Genomic DNA, 17,602 nt, shown 5'->3' on the forward strand with positions numbered 1-17,602 from the left:
AAATCCTTAACTAGCTCTCATTAACCCCAATGTGATAGATGTATTTTTTACCCACAAGACATCAATTATTACTACTAATTTTTTTTTTAGTCTTCCTATTCCAGATCATAGTTTTATGACCTTGAAGTTCCCCTAACACAAATGGTTTGGCTCTGGCTACATAAAAAATGAAGGCTTTATTTACATGGAATTAGCCTTTCCCAGAAGCTCATGATCTGAAGGCAGACTGAAGTGATCCTGTCTTTTTTAAAGTTAGTAAAAGAGGTTCAAGTAATTTTTGCAACTGCCAATCTACATATACGGAAGATACATTTCTTTCTTGGGAGGTTGTGGTAGAAGTTTCAAACCTGTAAAAGTTCTATAGAGGTTAATCCCAGCACCTGTTTGAACTTGTTCACAAAACTGACTTGTGAAATGGCACAGCTTCCTAGTGCCTACAGAGTGGGATATTTTGGATATTAGAAACACTGTTCTAAACCAAGAACATTCTGTTAAGTTTCCATTGAATATAAACTCCTAGACTATTAATGGTTCATCTGCCTCCCAACTCAATTCTCTTCTCCTAAGATGTGCATGCACTTCTCTTCTGTCCCCTCACTGGCACTCCCTAGAGTTCTCAAGCCCTCACTCCACCTTCTGCAGCTATTTTATAAGACAAGACACTCAGTCTGTCATCAGACTTTCCCTTTCTCATACTAGTTCTATTTTATACTTACAGATTGTTTGATGCAATGGTGTTCTTTAGGAATTATTTCTCTCCAGTCTCAACTGCTATGTCTGTAAGTGAAAGAGAAAAAGAAGTTTGCCCATTTTCTTTTCAAATTCTTTCTCTAGTGTGTGAAAATTTAAGAGCCTCTCTTAGACACATCTACTGGTTCCAAAGCCAACAAAGCACTTATGCTTAAAGATGCTATGAAAAGGTGCTTTGAATTTATCCAAGCTGTATTTCTATACATTAGTTAATAAGAGACATCCAATAAGGAATATGCAAGACTGGTGTAGTATAAAGAACATACTGTCAGGATTTTGCAATACATGTGATGATACAATATACATTTTGCAGTCTTCCCACGTGGGAGATCATATGGAGGCATGGTCAACCCCCTGCACACAAGATGGACTACATAAATTCTCTGTTCATTAGATTATTTTCCTCAATAATATTTCCTCTCCCCAAGTGCTGAATGAACTCTGCTGCTTCCTACCATCTTGGCATGCATGCATCACAAACACCTCAGAAATCTTTAAAATACCATAACTAGGAAGAAACTTTATGTAAAGCTATACAAAGGATGTCACAATGTAACTGAACTGCATTTTAAAGTTCATTCATTTTAATGTCTGATTTTCCTACTCCCTCTAAGGTTGCAGTGGAAATTTTAAAATCTGTTTTTTAATGTAGGTTTTGTGTTACATATCCCCAATCATTCTTTCTTCACACAAAAGAATCGCTGTTTTTTCACATCCAGCTTGATTTAAAAGCTACCAGTTGGTTATGTAAGCACAGCACATGGAACACATGCCAAGAATTGCTGGCAGCACATTACTGACTAAAAGAGTGCGAGACCTTTCAGGAATTTCTAAAGCTGTGTGTAGGATTCTTTCATGGCAATTGTAAAATGCATTTTAGGAGTAAGTGCTAACAGACCTCACAAGAGCAACTGAACTTAAAGACTCCATCTTTTATTCAAAAGCAGGAGAGAGCTCCAAAAAAAAAAAAGGGGGGGGGGGGGGGGGACAGGACAGTACACAGAAAAAGAAATTCAAACTTACTGTTCAAATTTGAAACTTGAGCTAGAATAGCTTGGGGCAGAGAGAGTTCTTGCCTGTCTTGCCTAGCCAGACAGGATTTTCACACCAGATGCATACCACAAAAATAATAAGGATTCAGAGGAACTTCTGAAGGACAAGAAATATCCATGGGAAATTAAAGAGCTGTGCTGATTAATGCTCAGATGAGAATACAGCTATAAGAAATTGAAAGAGAATCTCACTCAAACTTAGTTTTACTGCAGACAATGTCATACTGCCTGGAATATGATTTTTTTTCTTTCTTTAATCTGCAATCTGCCAAATCAGCCTTTTTATGGGAGCTGCCAGTAAGAGATAAAAATATGTTTCCTTAGTATAATGTAACCAAATGAAAGAGCTGAATGGGCCAGGTTTGAGGCTTATATATCTTTGGTATGGTTTTGTAAGCTTTGACCTTTTTTTTAACCTCATAAAAGGGAAAAAATGGGCTTGTAACTAAGAGGGGTAAATTTTCTGCTGAAACCAAGAACGTAGCCACCAAAGAAAGAGAAACGTGGAAAATAATGGAGTTATTGCCGCAGCTTATTGAAGTAAATACTCTCCTGAGTCAAACTTAATCATATTTGCAGTCCATGTTTTAACAAAGCAACAGTTTGAAGGAGCTGCAGAATCACATTTTTATGCTCCTCTTACCAGAGGGAGCATTTTCTTTTCCATAGTTCAAATGAAAATGCTGACTGTAAACTAAAAATGGTATGCTAATGTTCTGGAGTAATTCTGGGGTTTGGCCTTAAAGGAAGTCCACACTGTCTGTGGGACAGAGTCGTCAGGCCTGTTTTCAAAATTATTACGTAGATAAAATTGCAGTTAAAATTTGGGATGAATGTGAGTTTTGTCTTTGCTTACTAGCAACTACTTAATACTCTACTATGGAAGAAGACTTGAACATCTCCCTGGCTCCCAGAACAGCAGCTAAAGTACACGCTCTCAGGCTAGGTTTGCTACCTTCTCTTACAAGATACAAGGAATCAATCTCATGCTATTGATATAGGATGCTACTAACAAAGTCATCTTTCTGTATTTTTGCATGTGTTGTCTCCGGAGGAGTTCAGCATAGACTGAGGAACTGTATCTTCCCAAACTGATGTGTCCTACCACAAAAGAGGGTGTTTGGCTGTGTCAGGTAGCTAATTTGCTTTTTCACCATAAAAATCAAGTTCTCTCTGGCTTTTGTTTCCAGTAATCGGGATAGTGCTGCTTTAACAGGATAGAAGGGGACACTGTTGCAAGTTCCTTGCAAGTTGAAAGTGGCAGTTGACAAGGCTGCTGGAGAGCAAGAGGACAGTATAATCCACAGCAAAAAAGCAGAAAGAATGGAAAATGGCAGGCAATAAGGGAAATGGTCATCAGGAGAAATAAGCAGAGACACAGAGTAAATATTAAGTCAAGAATGAAAAGACAATATTAAAGGAAAAAGAACAGATAGGCTGTCAAATTCTGCTGCTGTTTTCTGAGCACCTGCTTATTCCACTGCCTCAGACTGGGGGTATTCAGCAATCCTGAAGTCTGAATATTGTATTTTTACATGCCTATAATGAGAATGGAAATGTTCTCTTTTAACTGATTTAACATTAACCCAAAAACATTTTAATTTATTTTAATACAAAACCAGAGATGTGCAATTTCTAATTTTGATGCTACCAAAAAGTGCGTAAAAAGACTGTGATTAAAGCTAGATGCTAAAATAAAAAGAAACCATTAGTGCTCCATTTCTCTAGTCTCATTTAATGATAAATGTAAAGCAGGCACCACTGGTTGTGCGGTAGGCTCCTAGAGATCCTGTAAACCTTGGAATCATGTTCCTTTTAAAGGACATGAGGAAAAAATGAGATTACAGCTCTCCTAATTCTAACATTATTATCTAATAGTTATAATCACACGGCACTGTTCATAACATTCTGGGATTATATATGCGCTAGGGGATGGTTCATTTTTCATAGGAAGCAGGGAAGTAACGCACAACCTCTATGCTACTGATGGACAACTTGGTTTGGCTCTTCATGGCAGTAAGCACAGAGTAAGGCAGCCTTGACTTTACACGTTCTGCTAGCCTGTCCTTGTTTTACTAACGCTTCCAAGTTCAAAATCTAATTGCATTTTCAATTTCAAGTCACATAACAAAAACATTTTTGATTGCTATTTGTACATAGTCCATTTTATTAACTTAACTAATTCAGTACGGTATCAAGGGGTTGGATCAATACTAAAGCAATGTAACTTAGTGTTTACATTAAATTCATTGTGATAAACCACTAGCATAGTATTTTCTTGATTTGCAACCTTATTTCAGTATAAAATCTCCTTCAACTTTAGTTATTACTCCTCAAGCCTCTCTCACAGTATTTTTATTCAAATATTACTCCACTCGCATTTATTGCCTAGATTTTCTTTTACACTAATCATTTGGTTGCAGAGGTACTGCTAAACACCTACAACTTCCAAGGAAGTTTAGCAATCTTTATCTAAGACTTGTTCAGTCCTTCCTTGTATTTTGCCTTGATCGTTTACTTCCCTTTTCTCTTTGGCTCACATCGTATTTTTGCTCTTTCTCTCTCTGCATTTGCTTCTCTTCGTTTTGCAACATACTGTCAATCAGTACCCTTAATACCCTTAATTGGTTTAGTGTGGACTTGGTAATGTTAGGTTAATGGTTGGACTGGATGATCTTAAAGGTCTTTTCCAACCTAAACGATTCTATGATTCTATATCTGTTCAGACAAGAACTCTGAATAGACTGCCTTGTCTGGATTTAGTCACTCTTCTGTTTTCAACAGTTTGATAGAGTATTAACTGCACACTGTAGGTGAATCAACAGAATAATGTTCCCCTACATGATCCTTTTCAAACCTGCAGGATAATGATTCCCTACATGAAGCATGACCTACTCTACTTTCAGTTATTCAACCAAATTTTATCTACATTATTTAATTTTCCTGAGGCAAAAAACCTTCAAAAATAAAGTTGAACAGAAGCAGTTACCTATCTCTGAATTAGCGAAATAATCCTCTTCACACTGGTCATTCTTTGTCATTGCATCTGCACACTGCTATTTGGCAGAATCTGTGCTACATAAATGTGCAGCTCTTCATTACTGGTTTTGATCACAAATACACACTGAATGGAATCACTAGCCAAAATGTTATCCATAATTTCATGTTTAAAAATATTTTTAAGTTGCCAAATATTACAAATACTGTTCCAGCTGCATTGATTTAAAGCCACTAAGTAATCATAACTGTGTACTCCCTGAGGATGTTTCAGGAAATTACATACTAGAACCAATTTCCTCTCTAGTATGGTTGTCTAAATTCAGGTCAGGTAGCCGCTGACCTCATTGTCTGAAATTCTGAAATCTCCATAGCAGAAACATATCACGTGTACATGACAACAACACTGCTACTTCATGCTGATTTCTCTAAGGTACATAAATTAAGTTAAAACCACTTTGTTTTTCATAGAAATGATTGTATTAGCTAAGCACAACAGCATCTACATTTTTGCATTTTTATCCAGTTGGCCCTCTGGTAGAATTATTATGATAGAGAGTACACAAAACATGGCAGATATAGGTACATTTATTTTTACCTCTTGTCTCTTTGTAAAACTTCTGTGTGCACAAACATTTTTTCAGTATCTATTATAAAAATTAAAAATGCTTATCAGTGTTCAAAAATTCCTGGGACTCTGGGAGTCTTGCAAAAAACTGCTGTAAATAAGGACATGTAGAAAAGAGAGAGAGTACCATTAGACATTATAAAGTATACATTAAATAGCTGAGAATTTTCTGTGATTTATAAAAATGAGATTAACCAAAACAGTGATGTGCATCAATGTCTTAAGTTGGTCATACACTGCGCTACTCAGCTTCATGATTAAACACAAAGTATGCTCACCAGAACTGTGCTGAGTAAAGTGTCTTCCATTTAGTTAGCAGCTTCTCTGACAACATCCAAGACAGCAAGTTGTGTTACCAAAATTACTTCTATCTATAATTCAATCACCCATTTTGGGATTAATTCTTCAGGCTAGGAAGAAAAAACACAGGCATGAACGAGTGCCAAAGTGGACTACAAATTAATAGAAGAAAAAGCAAACTTCATTTCCCACACACCTCTGCATAAATCTTGACATTTTACTCCACTTCATTCTCCTCACATTCCTTTACTTTTATGCCCTCTTCTACCAGAGAGGCAAACAATCTCTATTGATGTATCTAGTCATCTCTGGAAAACATAAATGTTGATATAGTAAAAACATGTGATGTAGGTTCTTTTTCACATAAGCTATTTTCTCCTAAATTATGGAAATGTAGAACAAGAGAAGAAAGAAGCTGCTTTTTCCAATGTTTATTTATATGCTATTCAGGAAGGGAGGACCATATTTTCCTGTCAATTGCACTAGAGAAAGCCCATTAGGTTCGATTCTGGCATGCAAGTATTAATGACAGCTATGTTTTTGTCCTTATCCATTAATTAAATCTAGGGAATATTAAATTGCTGTGCACTTGCACATCCTGGAGTAATCCGTGAGCACAGCTCTAAGAGGCAGGCCAGTGAGAGCAGCCTCACTGAGCGCTTTGCTTAATCTGCAGCTGTATGCAAACTAATTGGCTACTGAGAGCCAAGAGTCTGTTGCTGAACAAAATGTACAATAATGGACTTCTGCTTATCTTTCTTTTAATTTAGCCACTAATTAAGATCTCTTTTTACTGCCTAACTTGTTTTTTCATAAACTTTGTACAATTTATATTTGAATGTTTTAAAATTAGTTTCCACATAGAAACAGATGGAAAGCCTGACGACTGCTTTCCTGCAAATGCAGGGAGTATTCTCCTTTAGCCTCATCTGTTTCAACAAAAATATTTATAAATAATACCTATACTAGATTAATAAAGGCTGAGCCTATACAATGTAGTTCACTATAGTTTTAATAGCAATCAAAAAGTCCAACAGTAGGCGGCGCATACATTATTTGCAGCATGAGCATTTCACCGTCTTTCTTCCTGATTTAATTCCATAGTAGTTTTAAAACCATTTACAGTACAATTGTTGAAAAGCAAATATCTTGACATAATTTAAAGGGATAATTATTTTTAATTCTTAATTGCTACAGTAAAAAAGAAGAGAAGAAACAGCAAGCTAGTTTTTCAAGAAATATTAGGCTATAGCAAATTAATTGCCAAAACATGTTGACAGCAGATAAATTACAAAAGCACCATCTAAAAATTAACAGAAACTTACATGTTCTGGTTCTTTTTAGCCTCATTTTTTGTTAGATCAGCTATTTCAAATAGGTAGCTGTGCTAGGCTGATGATTATTATCTCAGCCTTCGCAATTTCAAGTGGAATAGAATTTTTATGTGGGAACAAAAATGTGGCCAGAAAAAAAAGCTAATAAAACCAGGTCCTATGAACAGTAATACAGAAAAAAAAGCAGTCTTTCCCTGCTTCTCTTAAGATATGCTTTATTCGGGATATTGAGGACTCAGGATAGGATATTCAAATGTCTTTTGATATTTGAAAGTCTCAGACCTGGTTCACCAAACAAGAGCTCACATTTATTTATTGCATATTCAGTATTCCACCTGTTGTATTCAAGTGCTTTGTTCAAATTTGCCTGTGACATCCAGTCTGTTCCATGAAAAATAAATGGTTTCAGACACGCTGGATTTCTAGGTTTCAGGTACACTTTATCACTTTAAACTTGTAAGAAATAGATAAGAGGCAGAATTTCGTATCAGACACTATGCTTCTAATGCTCCCAGGAGCTATGCCAGTTCTTTATATTTTTTTTCCGAATGCTGTCTTAGTGAAAATAATCTAAGACAGGTTTCTTGAATATTTGAAAATCAGTTAAATATGTGAAAACTATAAACAGTTCAAACCAAACAAAGCAGCATAAATGGAGGAAAAAGTAAACAGTATAGGCATTAATAACCTGACTTTTTCCATGCTATCATCATTTACACGTTCTAGTAAATTAGTGTCAATTTTGCACTAAAAATACCAACTCCTCTGACACACATGGTATGAAACATACAATCACAGAATAGTTGAGGTTGGAAGGGATCCCTGGAGACTATCTAGTCCAAACCTCCAGCTCAAAGCAGGGTCAGCTAGAGCAAGTAGCAATGTCCACTTGGGTTTTGAATACCTCCAAAGATGGAGACTCTGCAACCTCTCTATGCAACCTGTTTCAGTGTTTGGTCAACCTCACAGTAATTTTTTTTTTTCTTTCTTCCTTCTGCTTAAACAGAACCTCTGTTATTTCAGTTTTGCCCAGTGTCTCTTCTCCTTTCACATGGTATCACCATGAAGAGTCTGGCTCCATCTTTCCATTCTCCCATAAAGTATCTATACATATTGCTATCATCCCCCTCAAGCCTTCTCTTCTCCAGGCTGAACCATGTCAGCACCTCTCCTCATATGTGTCAGATGCTCCAAACCCTTAATAACCTTTGTGTCCATTTGCTAGACCCAATCCAGTATGTCCATGCCTATCTTGCACTGGTGAGCCCAAAACTAGGACACAAAACTCCAGATGTGTTCTCACCAGTGCTGAGTAGAGGGGAAGGATCACCTCCCGTATTCTGATAGCAACTCTCTTCCTACTGGAGCCCAGTCTTCCTAATGCAATCTTACTATAGTATGAAATCAAGGTGAGGATCATTAAAATCTTTGGAGTATTGAATGTTCTCCCTTCTCCCAAGCAGCTATTTTTCCTTACTGAAATGATGAATGAGAGATCCCCACAGAAAAAACAGATTGACAGGTATGACAGGATGGGGAGGCTGGAACATGGAAACAACTTGGAAACAGGAATTTCTTCTGCCCCAGTTGCTTTACAGGTCAAATTCCCCCAGTAATCAACCTTTTGCAGAAAGATACAGAAAATACTGTTACAGAAAATATGCAGTGAATGCAAGGAACCTAGCTGTAGCATATCACTATCTTTTTTTTTTTTTTTAACTTGTGAAGTTGTATTTTAAATTCATGTTAATATATGCTACAGGTTTAGCTTTAATGATGATTTAGTGAGACAACAGAACTGCCAAGATAGTGGCGATTTAATTGAACATACAAGACCAGGCGATACGCCTTCAGGATTTTTTCAGTAGAAAACAAAGACAAGTAATCCTTTTTACAACACTGAATACAGGTTAAAGTAAGAGTTTTAAGCTAAGATATGTTAAAAACATAATATCCACTAGCCAAATAAAATTACAAATGGCCAGCACAAATTGGCTTTTCCATTGTGAGAATTCCAAGAGTAGAAAGCACAATCAGGAAAAAGTGTAGAGACATAATACTTTTTTTTTTTTCTTCCAGTGATGATTAGGTTTGAAGTATAGCATTCCTTCACTCTGTTCTAAACTACTCAAAGATCAAGTTACAAGGCCAGCACCCTTCGAATCGGGGAGCGAGTGTCAAATTTGATCAGCATACTTCTCAGGTCTTGTACTATAATCATCTCCCCCAAACTGAAAATTTACTGCTAAAATTTTGTCAGTAGTTTCAATATAGCTCAACAAATTTACTTTAAGGAGAAATAATGATGTGACTTGAACATGAATACAGCAGTCTGAAATACATAATTGGCTGATGGACCATTATCATAACAATTATAAATGACACAACATTAACTAGGAGATAATTTCTGGGTATCTGCTCTCAGAGTCACCGACACTAGATCTCTTTCAATAAATATTTAATATTTTAATTTTAATTATGATTTACTGTTTGATTCAATGTTTAATTAACATAATTCATATTTATGACAATTGGAAAGAGCTGTATTGTGCCTTGATCAAATATGCAGGTGATCTAAAACTCTGTAGAGGAAAAAGATATGGCACTTGATACAACAGAATTATAGTGACAGAGAAATGCTAGGAACCAAGTAGGAAACAGTAGGATTTCTGCAGTGTTTGTAAATGTCTGTGTGTGTACATGTAGATATAAAAATAGGAACTATCTGTGTGCATATATATACACGCATATGTACACACCCACATACCTATACACATATACCTATACCTATACACACTTTAGCTGTTAAATTACAGCTTTGGCACAAGCTGACTCTACTTAAAGTTTGAAGACTCTTGAGCAGAAAAATCATGAAGAAATCCACATAAATAAATGAGATAATGTAACCCAAATAAAAAGGCTGGGGGCTTAATTCTAAAGCACTACTGGGAAAAAAAAATCCCACTGATTCCAATTAAAGTCTGCACAATTCAGACACTGAGGTGATGTTTTGGGGCATGATGTGGGTGTAGCAACATACAGAAAGACAACAGAGACAAGAAATAAGAACATTCTAACTGAGCAGTAAGACAAAAGAAGGGTGTAGCATTTTTTATGTCTAGTAAATATTGAATAACAAAGTATAAAGATTAACAAAACACAGAAGAAATGAAAGGCAGACTTTTCAGAAGTTTTTTTCATTTTTATCAGAACCAATAAGACATTGGACTAAGGTCAACAACGTCACTGGAAATGTTAACTACACAAACAGACTAAATTCTCTCAAATTAAAAGTTCCTAAATTTAAGCTTCTCTATCCTCAGTTGGACACCACAAGTGGCAAGTTTTCAAGAAAAACTGTGACGGTAACAAGAAGTACATTATAGCTCAGTTAAAAAGAAAGTAATTGTACTGAAGATCAAAATGCAAGGGAAAAGCACACCCTTTATACTCCTTTAAATGCTTTTCTGATTTTTATCACTGTGATACCATAATAATTTAAGTAGGGAGAAAACAGAAGTGATCATGGAGAGACTTTTGTAGCCAAGGCAGAGGCCTGATGCATCCCTAGAGCAGAAGCCGACTAAGACATAATTAATACTTGTTTGTCTTACACCTAGACCTAAGAACGCTAAAACAGCCTAATCACTGAGAGTACATAAGGATTTTGTAACATTTTAACAATACGAATAGCAAAACCAAGCAAAAAACATTTTTCTAATGCAGCTAAGCATGTATATATTTATATGTATGTATATACGTACTGCAAAGGGGCATACAGAGATTTGTGGTACAGCTGCACAAATGGGGTAGAGAAAAACATCTGCCAACAGTAAAATCTGCATGAAAGACAAAACATGTAGAGCAGGCAGGAAAGATGTCCAGGGAAACCAAAATTATCCTGCAGAAAAAGCAGAAAGTGTCTCATAAAACCAGAGTAATCCTGCAGAATAAGAAAGAAACGTGCCTGGCAAAAGCCAGAATTCCAGGACCCCAAAATAAAAAGAACTATGACAGGGTGGTGCAAGAAGCATAAAACACTAAGGACAGAGGAAAGACTGCAGGGGGGGGAAAAAAAAATAAAAAGGCTCCTTCAGTTCCAGCTTTCCTTGTTGAAGAGCTCTCAACTGTGATCACCTTGACTTCTGCAACTAAGACCATCAAGGACTATAGCCATCAGCACTAACCATACAGTATCAGGTCCATGGGTTTTTTTACACTCAGCTAGTTTACAAGATTGTTAAGGAGTAATACTTTGAACATGTGTTGATAATGATTGACAATGATTAAGAACTAACCATTGGCAGTATGTATTGTTACTGAATATCAATCTAATAAAATGTGCTTTGAAGCTGGCCTTATTTATTTGCCCTCTAAAAATTTTCCCATCAATGTGATTTCTAATTCCCCAATACACACAAAGATACACAGATGTAACATACATATGCACACATGCATATATTCAGTTGGAAGACTTTCCATGTTTATCTCCAATGATAACATTCTGTCATGACTGGAAAAAACCCAGGGATTTTGCCACCAGGTTTAAATAGTTACTTAAAAATTGTTACAGCTAATTATAAACTTGTCAAATTTTTGCTCCAAAGAAAAATCTGAACAGGGATAAGAAACTCTGGAAATGGAATACTGGCATAATGACTAATTCAGCACCACATGAGGCAGATGGACAAGTAAATAAAAGCTCTGTTCTTCAGAAATATGAGCCTAGTTTAGAAACAATTATTCTTATCCACATCAAAGCAAAGTAAGTCACACCTGTTTGTAACTGAAAAATGAAATGCAGAAACACACAGGACAGTCAAAATTTCATTAGCTACATTATTATGAAATAGTGTCTTACTTTAGTTTGCTTTTTTAACTGGGTCAATACGTTAAGATAATTTTTAGCCCCACCCTGAGCTAGGTTAAACTCACAGAATATGACATTTCAGTGGTGTTGAAAGGTAATGTGAACATACGCCCTAATACTCTGTGCATGCCCTGTAGCAGTACTAGGATACTGGTTCTGTGTAGCAAATGCCAGTTTTCTTCAAGAAGGGGTGTCTCCTTTGGCTCAGAAACAGAGCAGACAGCATACATTGGAAAGAAGGGCTTCATTCTTAGGCCATGAATGTGATCTTACCTTATCGTTAATTAGTAAGTGGTGTATTCAGGTTGTCTTTCATGCTCCTAAAAATGCATAGTAATCTCTGTCTAGAAGCATCAAAAGATCTTTATATGCTTCAGAACACATCATTTTCTACAGTTAACATTTTCAAAAGTTTCAAAAGGCTTAAAGACTATTCTCCCCACCTTTACTGAATGTAAAGAGAGGAACCTGGGGTTGCCCTGGGCAAAACAAATCTATTTCTCCACATTTTCCATAAAATGATATCTCATTGTAAATTAAAGTAGTAATTTTTTACCTTATGATATGGAAGCCATGAATGGAAGCTGGTGTTTTAGTCCAAATCTAAGATTTCTAACAACACAGAATATGAGTTTTTAACACTCTGATTGAGGACCAGTGAGAACTTCAGTCATCCAGAATCTCTGTGTTCTATGTGCGACCAAACAGCGGGAATTAAAAGTAATTTTTAATGTTAAAGCACAGTTTTCACAAAGACTCTAGCAGTACTTTTTATTTATTCTAAAATGGTCTGAGTCCTTCTTATATTGCTACAGTATCTGATGTCCAGCTCTTCACAAGCACTCAAACATTACGTGCTACAGAAATCAGTAGCAGTAGGCAACTAAGTATAGGGTTTACATTCCATTTCTTTGATGAGTTAATACTGATTTGAAAAGCGCTCAAGGTCAAGGAAATATAATTCAAAAAAAGCTAGAAAAATAAAAGATTAGTAAAACATTCTACTACATATAATTTCTAAAAACATTTTTCTGAATTTATTAAAAATAAAACGTATTGCATATTTATTGTATTATATAAGTTTTCATGTGATTCTTTTATAAAAGACATATAGCATTTTTATTCAAGTTTCTCTCAAACATTCTGTATGCATAGTAATAGTAATTAAATCAGGAATAACTCCTGTGCAACTATTTACTTATGCTGCCACAGGAACCCTTCTCTAAACTTTACTCCAGTATTTCTACTTGAAAATTAGTGCTTTTGTCTACATCTATTTCACCTAGTAAGAATAGCAAATTTGCTCCTAATGGCTGAACATGACAGATTTTAGAAGAATGATTGTGCTTAGCACCAGCTTACAAACAGGTAAAGCACCACACAAAAATATATGCATCATTCATAGGGCTACCTGCCTGGTGGTGTCTTGGAAAGAGAATGTGTGCATCAGACATGACTTAGTTGCTTGATACCATAGGCAAGTGTCATTGATTAAAGAGCAAGAAAAGCAAAGCCATGGCATGCCTCCTCTGCATCACCAGGAACAAAATTTCAGTACCTGCATTTCCCAGAGTTCAATGACTGCTCTCCTTCCCTGTCCTTTCATGGATCTATTCCACCCTACAACATCTGAAAGAATCTAAATAAAAAAGTCTTTCCTAGAAATAAATGGCCTTTTCATACCAAAGTGAACAATGTTTAATACTCAGCTACTGCAACTAGGGACAATTCTGTAAGGAGTAAACCAACAGATTTCCACTTACATCCACTTTTTCACATCCATTTTGGAGTGGAGAATTTGAAGAAAAGATGCAGGCCAGATCTTCGGTACAGTGGTCAGAGGAAAATAATTCTTCGACTTCACATCACTGCAGAAGTTTTATGTAGGAGCAAAAAAAAATTCTTAAGATATTAAGCTATACTTCAATGCTTACATTTTTTTCATTTAAAGAACACATTTTATTTATTAATAGTTTGTAAAGCTTCTTGCAGTAGAACAGAACTTCTCTGTTATTCAGTATGAATATATCTCCTTTATTTTTTACTAAGAAAGGAGGCACTAACATGTTTTGTTAATCAAACATTCTTTTGCTCACCCAAGCATTTACATGCACTTTGCAGCATTTCTAAAGCTTCCACTTGATCCACAATGACTGCATCACCTAAACCAAAGGAATCGTATTCCATGACTCAAAACTTTGCACAGTATTAAAAGACAGGCTGTATTGTATGATTTGAATATGATTATTTGCCAGACTGCTTATTAAATGCCCACTTGTCTGTCAAGCCAATTAATCCCATGTCAGCCATTCTTAGGGCAACAACAAAGATGATGTCAACGAGGTTCTGGACAACAAAGTCATCTGGGTCATAAAAGCCATTGTAGCCAGTTACAACCATCATCTAGACAGGCCCTTCAGTTAAAAATAAGGTGCAGGGTAAAATCCTAAGAAATTTCTGGAACAGATAGAAGAACTCCATGTGCAAAGAATCACTTCATATTTCAGAGGTTCTACTTTTTCTGTATGTTTGTAAAGCATATATATAAAATATATCACATACATATTCCTAATCAAGCACTTATTAACATGGAGCTCTTTCATTAAACAAGCTTTTTTTTTTTTTAAAAGCTTTTTTCCATGTTCATTTGCTAGCATACAGCGATGAGTATAAAAAGGGAACCTTGACTAATGTTCTTAGTGAGCAACAGAATACTGTAATAAGAAATAAAATGTAATAGAAGTCACAGAAATAAATGAATATTCAGCAGGGAATGTGGAAGCATATATGCCTGAAAAAATAAACATAAAAAGAGATAACAAATATCACTTTAAAAAGTGTGGCAAATGGTTTGTAACTTTTCTATTTTTAACACTCATGTTCAATTATCTCCACTTACATTAATTTTTTGCCAGATATTTTAGTATTAAGGAAATGTGTTAGCAAGATTTTTACAGCTTGATTACAGATGAAGATGGCTGAATTCACAACTGAATTTCAACAAGCAGCAATTTCAGTAACTGGTAAGTGTATGCAAATAAAGAATGAGATTTTAACATGCATTAAATTGACTACAACGTACTATTGGGAAATAGCTTTTGCAACAACCACCTAAAGTATAGAAAATTGTAACTTCGAAGTAGCAAACACAACTGTAATTGTGGTTTTCTTTCCAATATCAGGAGTTCACAGAAACAATATGCATTGTTGTAGTTTCTAAAACACTTTATCTGGAAGGATCTTTATGCATTCCTCTTCTAAGTTCTCTCTCCTAATAAGAGGCAAAGAGAACAAAATATCAGAAACTGTCTCAGGAGAGCAGTATTTTTTTGCTCCATCCCAGAGGAACAAAAGTCCTCTGCATCAGTAGGAAAGAATCTCCTACTATGTGAAAAGCCAATAGTAACAGATCTGGAGATTCAGATACTACAGATTTCTCTTTGCAGTTCCATTCCTCTGAATTTAGTTTTCTAAATCACTGGGGGCTTTTTACAATTTACTCCTAAAGTAAAAAAAAAAAAAAACACCACACTACCAAAAAAACCCACAACAAACAAACAAACCCATCAAAAACCTGACCAAAACACCAAACTCATTTATGCTAATGCTTTCCCAATGCATGCTTTTTCCTAACATATGTTATCTAGTACTTGATTCACATCCAATTCACGTTCCAAGCGCTTAAACTAATTATACTTGTAATTCCAACCATTTTAAAATCAAAACTCTGTCTTAAAAAAGATGATAGATAATGAAATGTGGTAACAGTCTCAAACTGCCATGATTCATCAGAGACTTATTTTCATTTTGTGACCCTGATCTCAGAGCATGCTAAAGGTTACCTGTGCTGGCCCAAAGATTTAATTTTTTATATCATTAATTTTCCTCTAATTTTCAGATGGCATTTGGAAAAAAATCCCTTAATTTCCTTATTGTAGTCAGATGACTGACAGTCCCTTAATAATTCTACTCACACTCTCCTTGCTGTGTATTATCTGTAGACCTCTACGAATGACATAGGTATTTCTTTAACTAAGGCATGCATACTTAACTCACTTAATCTTTTCTCCTAAATTATTCTCTTACTCTCCAAATAACTTTTCATGCAGTTTTCTAAACTCACTCCAATTTCCCTAATAAGCATCAATCTTGAAATGTTGCTAGATAAGGAGCAACTCAGTCTTGTTAGAATTGACTTCTTGTAAGTTGTAGGAAGATAGCAAGTACTGAATGTATGGTTCTTAAGGAGTAAATACAATGCCTCAAAATTTTGGTCACAAGGTCAGTCTGTATTAATTTGTATTCAGTTGTGAATGTGGACACTTACACTGAAATGGGACGGAGTGCCAAATATTCAATGGAATGATAAAGAACAATATATAATTGGGAATATGCAGGAAAGGATGGTATTAACACTTTTCTCATTTTTTAGTTATTCATTCATAAAACAGAAGTTAAAAATATGGCAGAAATTAGTGGAGAGAGATTCCCCTTGGAATAAAAATTGAGCATGCCATATGCAACAAAATAAAGGGAAATTTGTAGAATGGGCTACCACAAGTCTGTAACTTGTTGGTTTGTCAGTGCTCAAGATTTCAAATAGAACCAGTGCTTCTTGTCTAAAATGTAAACTAGAAAGTGCAACCATTTATTTCTTCTTACAAAAAAATTACATACAAGAATTAAAGAGAATGCCACAGGTCTCTCAGCATGAAACAGCTGCAATTTTACAGAGAGAAAACGTGAAAGCTAGATGCAGGACTGAATTTTAGTCATATATCTGTATGGTTCAAAGCACTGTTTCGGAGCACAGATGTCACAATTAATAAAAATGCATGACATTTTATTCAGATGATGAAGAATAAGAAACGCTGAACTCTTAGATACAATTATGTAGTCAATGTATGCAGCCTGGAGTCAGGTATGGAAATTCCTCCTCGTGGAGATATGAATGAGGTATTACAATTCATACTAAAATGTAAGCAATTATACTGCTATTTAACAAAAAGGGAGACAGAATAAAGGAGAAAGGCAAGATTTTAAAACGCTTATAATTTTTTAAGTGAAGAAAACCCAAAACTGTATTGTAGGAGCAATCTGACTATACCAAGTTTATGAATACAATTAACCCTAAGAACTGTTACCCAGAAGAAAAGGCTTTAAACATAGTCACTCACTTTGTACCCCAAAATTTCATTTATACACTTAAGTTTCTCAAAAATTCTGCAGAGCAGCACATAGTCAGTTGCACCGAAGTCCATTTCAGACATAATTGACTCTAGCTTGTCATGACATCTTGCCATGTTAGTAGGCTTTAGGATTCAACAAGCCTCTTGTGTGTATGCATGTATTCTCCGAAGCGCACATCATCTTTGTGATATATTTTCCTTATATTGGTGGGTTTGCCACTAAGAGCCTCAAATAAACCATTCGGTATCTATGCCTTTTGGAGGTAATACTGCATATGAAGAGCTACAAGTTTTACCATTGTTTAATATTTTTCTTGTTCTCCTGTCAATAAAGTTACATCACACCCTATCAGATTAAGAAATCAAGATGGTAAAACAATGAAATATGGAGAGGTTCACTAAGTGTCTTTGCAACAAGAAACTCTCATTAGCAGACTCAGGAGGATAATGGTATTCTCTTCTGCCATTTCAGTGTGGTTACT

This window comes from Pelecanus crispus, chromosome 8, assembly GCF_030463565.1.
Source record: "Pelecanus crispus isolate bPelCri1 chromosome 8, bPelCri1.pri, whole genome shotgun sequence".
In the NCBI taxonomy this organism is placed as follows: Eukaryota; Metazoa; Chordata; class Aves; order Pelecaniformes; family Pelecanidae; genus Pelecanus; species Pelecanus crispus.